This window comes from Felis catus, chromosome B1 (genome assembly GCF_018350175.1).
Source record: "Felis catus isolate Fca126 chromosome B1, F.catus_Fca126_mat1.0, whole genome shotgun sequence".
In the NCBI taxonomy this organism is placed as follows: domain Eukaryota; kingdom Metazoa; phylum Chordata; class Mammalia; order Carnivora; family Felidae; genus Felis; species Felis catus.
In genome coordinates this window covers 96,657,682-96,667,150 of record NC_058371.1, presented here as the reverse complement: position 1 = coordinate 96,667,150, position 9,469 = coordinate 96,657,682, and the positions used below count along the sequence as shown (strand labels likewise).

At 40.5% G+C, this 9,469-nt stretch overlaps 1 protein-coding gene across 2 annotated transcripts in view; it reads right to left on the bottom strand.

Annotated features, from left to right (window-relative positions):
- Positions 1-9,469, bottom strand: part of MFSD8 (major facilitator superfamily domain containing 8) — a 150,557-nt gene that overhangs the window by 14,264 nt on the left and 126,824 nt on the right. The gene's annotated exons all lie outside the window — the stretch shown is intronic.

Sequence of the window (9,469 nt, the reverse complement as noted above, 5' to 3'; positions counted from 1 at the left end):
CCAGAAATATTTGAGCTAGTTCCATTTAGTAGATAGAAATAACTAATATCACAATTATTCAACATTGTTTTGGATGTTGCCTAAGGCAATGAGAAGAAAAATAATTTGCAACACGTATTGCAGAGTAAATAAGAAAAAGACAACCCAATAGAAATATGGACAAAAGATATGAGCAGATAATTCACAAAGACAGAAATCCATATAGTGAATCAAAAGTACATACAGTGGAGCAAACATGGTGGAGAAGTAGGGGAATCCTACTTCCCACGTCTCCTAAACAAAGAAGGGCTGAAGCCAAAGGACTTTGAACCCCAAGAGTCTGGGAAGAAAAGAGACTGAATCTACCAGGGAGAAAAGGGGACAACGTGAGAGACGGTAGGTGGGTGATTGCGAACTGGGGGAGATAAAACGGGCCACGTAGGCATGGAAGGGAGGGATGCCCTTTGGTGAGAGACAAAGGGAAGAGAAAGAGTGGCTGGGGAAGCCTAAAACTATCTGGACAAGAGAAAAACCTCAGACCAGGACGGAGAGGGATCCCATCTCTTAACTGCAGGTCCCATCTTCGGATTGGGGCGAGCTGCCCTGTTCACACACCTAGGGAGGAGGGGAGCCAACTCTGGGTTCAGTGGTAGATCGGGGGTGCAGTCTGCAGCAGGAGAAACCAGTCCCCTCCCCTGAAGGACTGGGGCACACGACAAAACCAGCTGGGACCTCATGTCAGGAGGCACTTTCCCACTACCAGGGTGCACAGAGCAGGAGTTTAAATTCCAGCCAAGCCCCTGGGGCAAAGGTGTCGGCAGAGTGAGACAGCCCCGTCTGCACCTGCAGGACAATGAGGATGGCTCCAAAGGAGTGATTTGGGCACCAGGTCATGGAGAAGAGACGGGCAGGGGGGTCGCCATTTTTCTCCCCACCATCACCAAGGCAGGGCCTCAGGATCGGTCTGCCGGGCCCACAGTGGAGGGAGGACCAGCCTACACCAAACCATGCCCCTCAGCACAGGGTAACTGCATATCTACTGGAGCGGGATGCTGTAGAACTAGACGACAGCATCTCCAGAACAGTGCTGCAGCATTGCCTGGATAAATTCTAGGACAATTCTGGATATATGGATATATTCTCTCCCCCATTTCTCCTTCTTACCTCTTCCCTCTTCTAGGCTGGTTACTCTGGTTGATTTGTTTAAACAGACATATTTAATCCATTCTCTTGACACATGTTCTATATACCTCCTTTACATTCCTTTCTCTCTCTCTGGAATAATCAAGCCGTATAGTTTCTCTGTCTGGGTAACTTTATCTTCATTTCTTTTTCCCCACCTCCTTCCTTATTTTCCTTTCTCTCTCTCTGGATTAAGCCATTTAGTCTCTCTGCCTGGTCAATGTTTATTTTTTCTTTTTCCTCCGCCCCTGTCATTTTTCTCTTTGTATGTGCTCTTCTATCAGCACTGCTTCCACCCTGTTCTAGATGGTGTTTCTGGTTTTTTGCTTTTGGATTGTTTTTAGATTTTAGTGTTTTGTTTTTATTTATTTGTGTGTTTGCGTGTTTTTGTTTCCTGTTTGTTTTCCTTTCCAGGGCTACTTCAAGGAACAAATCAAAGCATACCTGGGGGAGGGTCCAAAACATCACTACGGGTAGGGAAATAAAATAACCACAGTCACAACAACAGAGAGCAAGTAACACTCTCCAAAAAACACCTCCTAAAGTGCCAGGCTCTGGACAGTGTATGACTGCCCCCTTTACTACAGCAGTGCTTGAAGGTGCAAATCATATAACAAGCTTTTAAAACTCATAAGGGACGTAAAACTAACCAAAATGATGAAATAGAAGAATTCTCCTCAAAAGAAATTCCAGGAAAACGTGACAGCTAAAGAATTTATCAAAAGAGATTTAAGCAACATAACTGAACAAGAATTTAGAATAATAGTCATAGAATTAATCGCCGGGCTTGAAAAAAAGCATAGAAGACAGCAGAGAATCTATTGCTACAGAGATCAAGGGACTAAGAAACAGTCAGGAGGAGCTAAAAAATGCTATAAATGAGGTGCAAAATAAAATGGAGGCGACCACAGCTCGGATTGAAGAGGCAGAGGAGAGAATACGTGAATTAGAAGATAAAATTATGGAAAAAGAGGAGGCTGAGAAAAAGAGAGATAAAAAAAAATCCAGGAGTATGAGGGGAGAATTAGAGAACAAAGTGATTCAATCAAATGGAACAATATCTGTATCATAGGAATTCCAGAAAAAAAGAGAAAGGGGCTGAAGGTGTACTTGAACAAATCATAGCTCAGAACTTCCCCAATGTGGGGAAGGAAACAGGCATTGAAATCCAAGAGGCACAGAGAACTCCCTTCAGACGTAACGAATCGACCTTCTGCATGACATATCATACTGAAACTGGCAAACTACAAGGATAAAGAGAGAATTCTGAAAGCAGCTAGGGATAAATGGGACTTAACATACAAAGGTAGACACAAAAGGGGAGTAGCAGACCTATCTACTGAAACTTGGCAGGCCAGAAAGGAATGGCAGGAAATCTTCAATGTGATGAGCAGGAAAAATATGCAGCCAAGAATCCTTTACCCAGCAAGTCTGTCATTCAGAATAGAAGGAGAGATAAAGGTTTTCCCAAACAAACAAAAACTGAAGGAATTCATCACCACTAAACCAGCCCTACAAGAGATCCTAAGGGGGACTCTGTGAGTGAAATGTTGTAAGTGCCACAAAGTACCAGAGACAGCACTACAAACGTTAAACCTACGGATAACACAATGGCTCTAAACCCATATCTTTCAATAACAACACTGAATGTAAATACACTAAATGCTCCAACCAAAAGACATAGGGTATCAAAATGGATAAAAAAAACAAGACCCATCTATTTGCTGTCTACAAGAGACTCATTTTAGACCTGAGGACACCTTCAGATTGAAAGTGAGGGGATGGAGGACAATCTATCATGCTACTGGAAGTCAAAAGAAAGCTGGAGTAGCCATACTTATATCAGACAAACTAGACTTTAAATTAAAGGCTGGAACAAGAGATGAAGAAGGGCATTATATAATAATTACAGGGTCTATCCATCAGGAACAGCTAACAATTATAAATGTCTATGCACCAAAAACGGGAGCCCCCAAGTATATAAAACAATTACTCACAAACATAAGCAACCTTATTGGTAAGAATGTGGTAATTGCAGGGGACTTTAATACTCCACTTATAGCAATGGATAGATCATCTAGGCACAGGATCAATAAAGAAACAAGGGCCTTGAATGATACATTGGATCAGAGGGACTTGACAGATATATTTAGAACTCTGCATCCAAAGCAACAGAATATACTTTCTTCTCGAGTGCACATGGAACATTCTCCAAGATAGATCATATACTGGGTCACAAAACAGCCCTTCATAAGTATAAAGGAATTGAAATCATACCATGCATACTTTCAGACCACAATGCTATGAAGCTTGAAATCAACCACAGGAAAAAGTCTGGAAAACCTCCAAAAGCATGGAGGTTAAAGAACACCCTACTAAAGAATGAATGGGTCAACCAGGCAATTAGAGAAGAAATTAAAAAATATATGGAAACAAATGAAAATGAAAATACAACAATCCAAACGCTTTGGGATGCAGTGAAGGCAGTCCTGAGAGGAAAAAACATTGCAATCCAGGCCTATCTCAAGAAACAAGAAAAATCCCAAATACAAAACTTAACAGCACACCTAAAGGAAATAGAAGCAGAACAGCAAAGGCACCCCAAACCCAGCAGAAGAAGAGAATAATAAAGATCAGAGCAGAAATAAACAATAGAGAATCTAAAAAAACTGTAGAGCAGATCAATGAAACCAAGAGTTGTTTTTTTGAAAAAATAAATAAAATTGATAAACCTCTAGCCAGGCTTCTCAAAAAGAAAAGGGAATCAAATTCAACAGCATATAAAAAGAATTATACACCATGATCAAGTGGGATTCATTCCTGGGCTGCAGGGCTGGTTCAACATTCACAAATCAATCAATGTGATACATCACATTAATAAAAGAAAAGATAAGAACCATATGATCCTGTCAATCGTGCAGAAAAATCATTTGACAAAATTCAGCATCCTTTCTTAATAAAAACCCTCGAGAAAGTCAGGATAGAAGGAACATACTTACACATCATAAAAGCCATTTGTGAAAAGTCCACAGCTAATATCATCCTCAGTGGGGAAAAACTGAGACCTTTCCCTCTGAGATCAGGAACACAACAGGGATGTCCACTCTCACCGCTGCTGTTTAACATAGTGTTGGAAGTTCTAGCATCAGCAATCAGACAACAAAAGGAAATCAAAGGCATCAAAATTGGCAAAAATGAAATCAAGCTTTCCATTTTTGCAGATGACATGATATTATACATGGAAAATCCGATAGACTCCACCGAAAGTCTGCTGGAACTGATACATGAATTCAGCAAAGTTGCAGGATACAAAATCAATGTATAGAAGTCAGTAGCATTCTTATACACTAATAATGAAGCAACAGAAAGATAAATAAAGAAACTGACCCCATTCACAATTGCACCCAAGAACCACAAAATACCTAGGAATAAACCTAACCAAAGATGTAAAAGATCTGTATGCTGACAACTATAGAAAGCTTATGAAGGAAACTGAAGAAGATATAAAGAAATGGAAAAATATTCCATGCTCATGGATTGGAAGAATATTGTCAAAATGTCAATACTACCCAAAGCTATCTACACATTCAATGCAATCCCAATCAAAATTGCACCAGCATTCTTCTCAAAGCTAGAACAAGCAATCCTAAAATTTGTATGGAACCACAAAAGACCCCGAATAGCCAAAGGAATTTTGAAGAAGAAGACCAAAGCAGGAGGCATCACAATCCCAGACTTTAGCCTCTACTACAAAGCTGTCATCATCAAGACAGCATGGTATTGGCACAAAAACAGACACATAGACCAATGGAATAGAATAGAAACCCCAGAACTAGACCCACAAACGTATGGCCAACTAATCTTTGACAAAGGAGGAAAGAATATCCAATGGAAAAAGGACAGTCTCTTTAACAAATGGTGCTGGGAGAACTGGATAGCAACATGCAGAAGAATAAAACTAGACCACTTTCTGACACCATTCACAAAAACAAACTCAAAATGGATAAAGGACCTGAATGTGAGACAAGAAACCATCAATTCCTTTATATTTATGAAGGGCTGTTTTGTGACCCAGTATATGATCTATCTTGGAGAATGTTCCATGTGCACTCGAGAAGAAAGTATATTCTGCTGCTTTGGGATGTAGAGTTCTAAATATATCTGTCAACTCCATCTGGTCCAATGTATCGTTCAGGACTATTGTTTCTTTATTGATTCTCTGTCTAGATGATCTGTCCAATGTTGTAAGTGGAGTATTAAAGTCCCTTGCAATGACCACATTCTTATCGAGATTGCTCATATATGCGATTGTTCCAAATTTGGTGCATAGACATTTATAATTGTTAGCTGTTCCTGATGGATAGACCCTGTAATTATTATATAATGCCCTTCTTCATCTCTTGTTCCAGCCTTTAATTTAAAGTCTAGTTTGTCTGATATAAGTATGGCTACTCCAGCTTTCTTTTGACTTCCAGTAGCATGATAGATTGTCCTCCATCCCCTCACTTTCAATCTGAAGGTGTCCTCAGGTCTAAAATGAGTCTCTTGTAGACAGCAAATAGATGGGTCTTGTTTTTTTTATCCATTTTGATACCCTATGTCTTTTGGTTGGAGCATTTAGTGTATTTACATTCAGTGTTGTTATTGAAAGATATGGGTTTAGAGCCATTGTGTTATCCGTAGGTTTAACGTTTGTAGTGCTGTCTCTGGTACTTTGTGGCACTTACAACATTTCACTCACAGAGTCCCCCTTAGGATCTCTTGTAGGGCTGGTTTAGTGGTGATGAATTCCTTCAGTTTTTGTTTGTTTGGGAAAACCTTTATCTCTCCTTCTATTCTGAATGACAGACTTGCTGGGTAAAGGATTCTTGGCTGCATATTTTTCCTGCTCATCACATTGAAGATTTCCTGCCATTCCTTTCTGGCCTGCCAAGTTTCAGTAGATAGGTCTGCTACTCCCCTTTTGTGTCTACCTTTGTATGTTAAGTCCCATTTATCCCTAGCTGCTTTCAGAATTCTCTCTTTATCCTTGTAGTTTGCCAGTTTCAGTATGATATGTCATGCAGAAGGTCGATTCGTTACGTCTGAAGGGAGTTCTCTGTGCCTCTTGGATTTCAATGCCTGTTTCCTTCCCCACATTGGGGAAGTTCTGAGCTATGATTTGTTCAAGTACACCTTCAGCCCCTTTCTCTTTTTTTCTGGAATTCCTATGATACAGATATTGTTCCATTTGATTGAATCACTTTGTTCTCTAATTCTCCCCTCATACTCCTGGATTTTTTTTTATCTCTCTTTTTCTCAGCCTCCTCTTTTTCCATAATTTTATCTTCTAATTCACGTATTCTCTCCTCTGCCTCTTCAATCCGAGCTGTGGTCGCCTCCATTTTATTTTGCACCTCATTTATAGCATTTTTTAGCTCCTCCTGACTGTTTCTTAGTCCCTTGATCTCTGTAGCAATAGATTCTTTGCTGTCCTCTATACTTTTTTCAAGCCCAGTGATTAATTTTATGACTATTATTTTAAATTCGTTTTTGATCAATTTGTTAGCAGTTGCTACTTCCTGGAGTTTCTTTTAAGAATTCTTCTGTTTCATCATTTTGGATAGTCCCTGGAGTGGTGCAGAACTGCAGGGCTATTCCCCTGTGCTGTCTGGAGTAACTTGTGTTAGTGGGCGGGGCCACAGACCTGATGTCTGTCCCCAGCCCACTGCTGGGGCCACAGTCAGACTGGTGTGTACCTTGTCTTCCCCTCTCCCAGGGGCAGGACTCACTGTGGAGTGGTGTGGGTCCTGTCTGGGCTACTTGCACACTGCCAGGCTTGTGCTGCTTCGATGGGATCTGGCATATTAGCCGGAGTGGATCTGCAAGGTACACAGGGGCAGGAGGGGCAGATTCAGCTCGCTTTGCCTTCATTGGTCTGCTGCAGGAGGAGCCCTGCAGCACAGGGAGAGAGGCAGACCCGTTGGAGGGATGGATCCAAAGAAGCACAGTGTTGGGTGTTTGCACAGTGCAAGCAAGTTCCGTGATGGGAAGTGGTTCCCTTTGGGGTTTAAGCTGAGGGATGGGAGAGGGAGATGGCGCTGGCCAGCGCCTTTGTTCCCCAACGAGCTGAGCTCTGTCTTCCGGGCTCAACAACTCTCCCTCCTGTTGTCCTCTAGCCCTCCCGCTCTCCGAGCAGAGCTGTTGACTTATATAACATTCCAGATGTTAAGTCCCGCTGGCTGTCAGAACTCACTCCGTCCAGCCCCTCCGCTTTTGCAAGTCAGACCTGGGGGTTCTGCCTTGCAGGGCAGGCTGCCCCTCCACTGCCCCGGCTCCCTCCCGCCAGTCCGTGTAGCACACACCACCTCTCCGCCCTTCCTACCCTCCTTCCGTGAGCCTCTTGTCTACTCTTGGCTCCAGAGAGTCCATTCTGCTCTAAAGGAATTGAGATCATACCATGCACACTTTCAGAACACAATGCTATGAAACTTGAAATCTACCACAGGAAAAAGTCTGGAAAACCTCCAAAAGCATGGAGGTTAAAGAACATCCTACTAGAGAATGAATGGGTCAACCAGGCAATTAGAGAAGAAATTAAAAAATATATGGAAACAGATGAAAATGAAAATACAACAATCCAAATCCTTTGGGGTGCAGCAAAGGCAGTCCTAAGAGGAAAATACATTGCAATCCAGGACTATCTCAAGAAATAAGAAAAATCCGAAATACAAAATCTAACAGCACACCTAAAGGAACTAGAAGCAGAACAGCACAGACACCCCAAACCCAGCAGAAGAAGAGAAATAATAAAGATCAGAACAGGAATAAACAATATAGAATCCAAAAACAACAATAACAATAACAACAATAACAGTAGAACAGATCAATGAAACCAAGAGTTGGTTTTTTGAAAAAATAAAATTGATAAATCTCTAGCCAGTCATCTCAAAAAGAAAAGGGAGATGACCGAAATAGATAAATCATGAACGAAAATGGAATTATTACAACTAATCCCTCAGAAATACATGCAATTATCAGGGAATACTATGAAAAGTTATGTGCCAACAAACTTGACATATATGTTTGGAAGAAATGGACAAATTCCTAAACACCCACACACTACCAAAACTCAAATGGGAAGAAATAGAAAATTTGAACAAACCCATAACTAGTGAAGAAATTGAATCAATTATCAAAAATCTCCCAACAAATAAGAGTCCTGGACCAGATGGCTTCCCTGAAGAAGTCTACCAGACATTTGAAGCAGAGTTAATACCTATTCTTTTCAAGCTGTTCCAAAAAATAGAAAGGGAAGGAAAACTTCCAGACTCATTCTATTAAGCCAGCATTGCTTTGATTCCCACAACAGACAGAGACACAGCAAAGAAAGAGAACTACAGGTCAATATCCCTGATGAATATGGATGCAAAGATTCTCAATAAGATACTAGCAAATCTAATTCAAAAGCATATAAAAAGAATGATCAAGTGGGATTCATTCCTGGGCTGCAGGGCTGGTTCAATATTCGCAAATCAATCAATGGGATACATCATATTAATAAAAGAAAAGAATCATATGATCCTGTCAATCAATGCAGAAAAACATTTGACAAAATTTGGCATCCTTTCTTAATAAAAACGCTTGAGAAAGTCGAGATAGAAGGAACATACTTAAACATCATAAAAGCCATTTATGAAAAGTCCACAACTAATATCCTCAGTGAAGAAAAACTGAGAGCTCCCCCCGAGATCAGGAACATGACAGGGATGTCCACTCTCACGCTATTGTTTAACATAGTGTTGGAAGTTCTAGCATCAGCAATCAGACAACAAAAGGAAATCAAAGGCATCAAAATTGGCAAAAATGAAGGCAAGCTTTCACTTTTTGCAGATGACATGATACTCTACATGGAAAACTCAACAGTCTCCACCAAAAGACTGCTAGAACTGATACATGAATTCAGCAAAGTTGCAGGATACAAAATCAATGTACAGAAATCGGTTGCATTTTTGTATACCAATAATGAAGCAACAGAAAGACAAATAAAGAAACTGATCCCATTCACAATTGCACCCAAGAACCATAAAATACCTAGAAATAAACCCAACCAAAGAGGTAAAAGATCTGTATGCTGACAACTATAGAAAGCTTATGAAGGAAATTGAAGAAGACACAAAGAAATGGAAAAACATTCCATGCTTATAGATTGGAAGAATAAATACTGTCAAAATGTTAATACTACCCAAAGATATCTACATATTCAATACAATCCCAATCAAAATTGCACCAGCATTCTTCTCAAAGCTAGAACAAACAATCCTAAAAT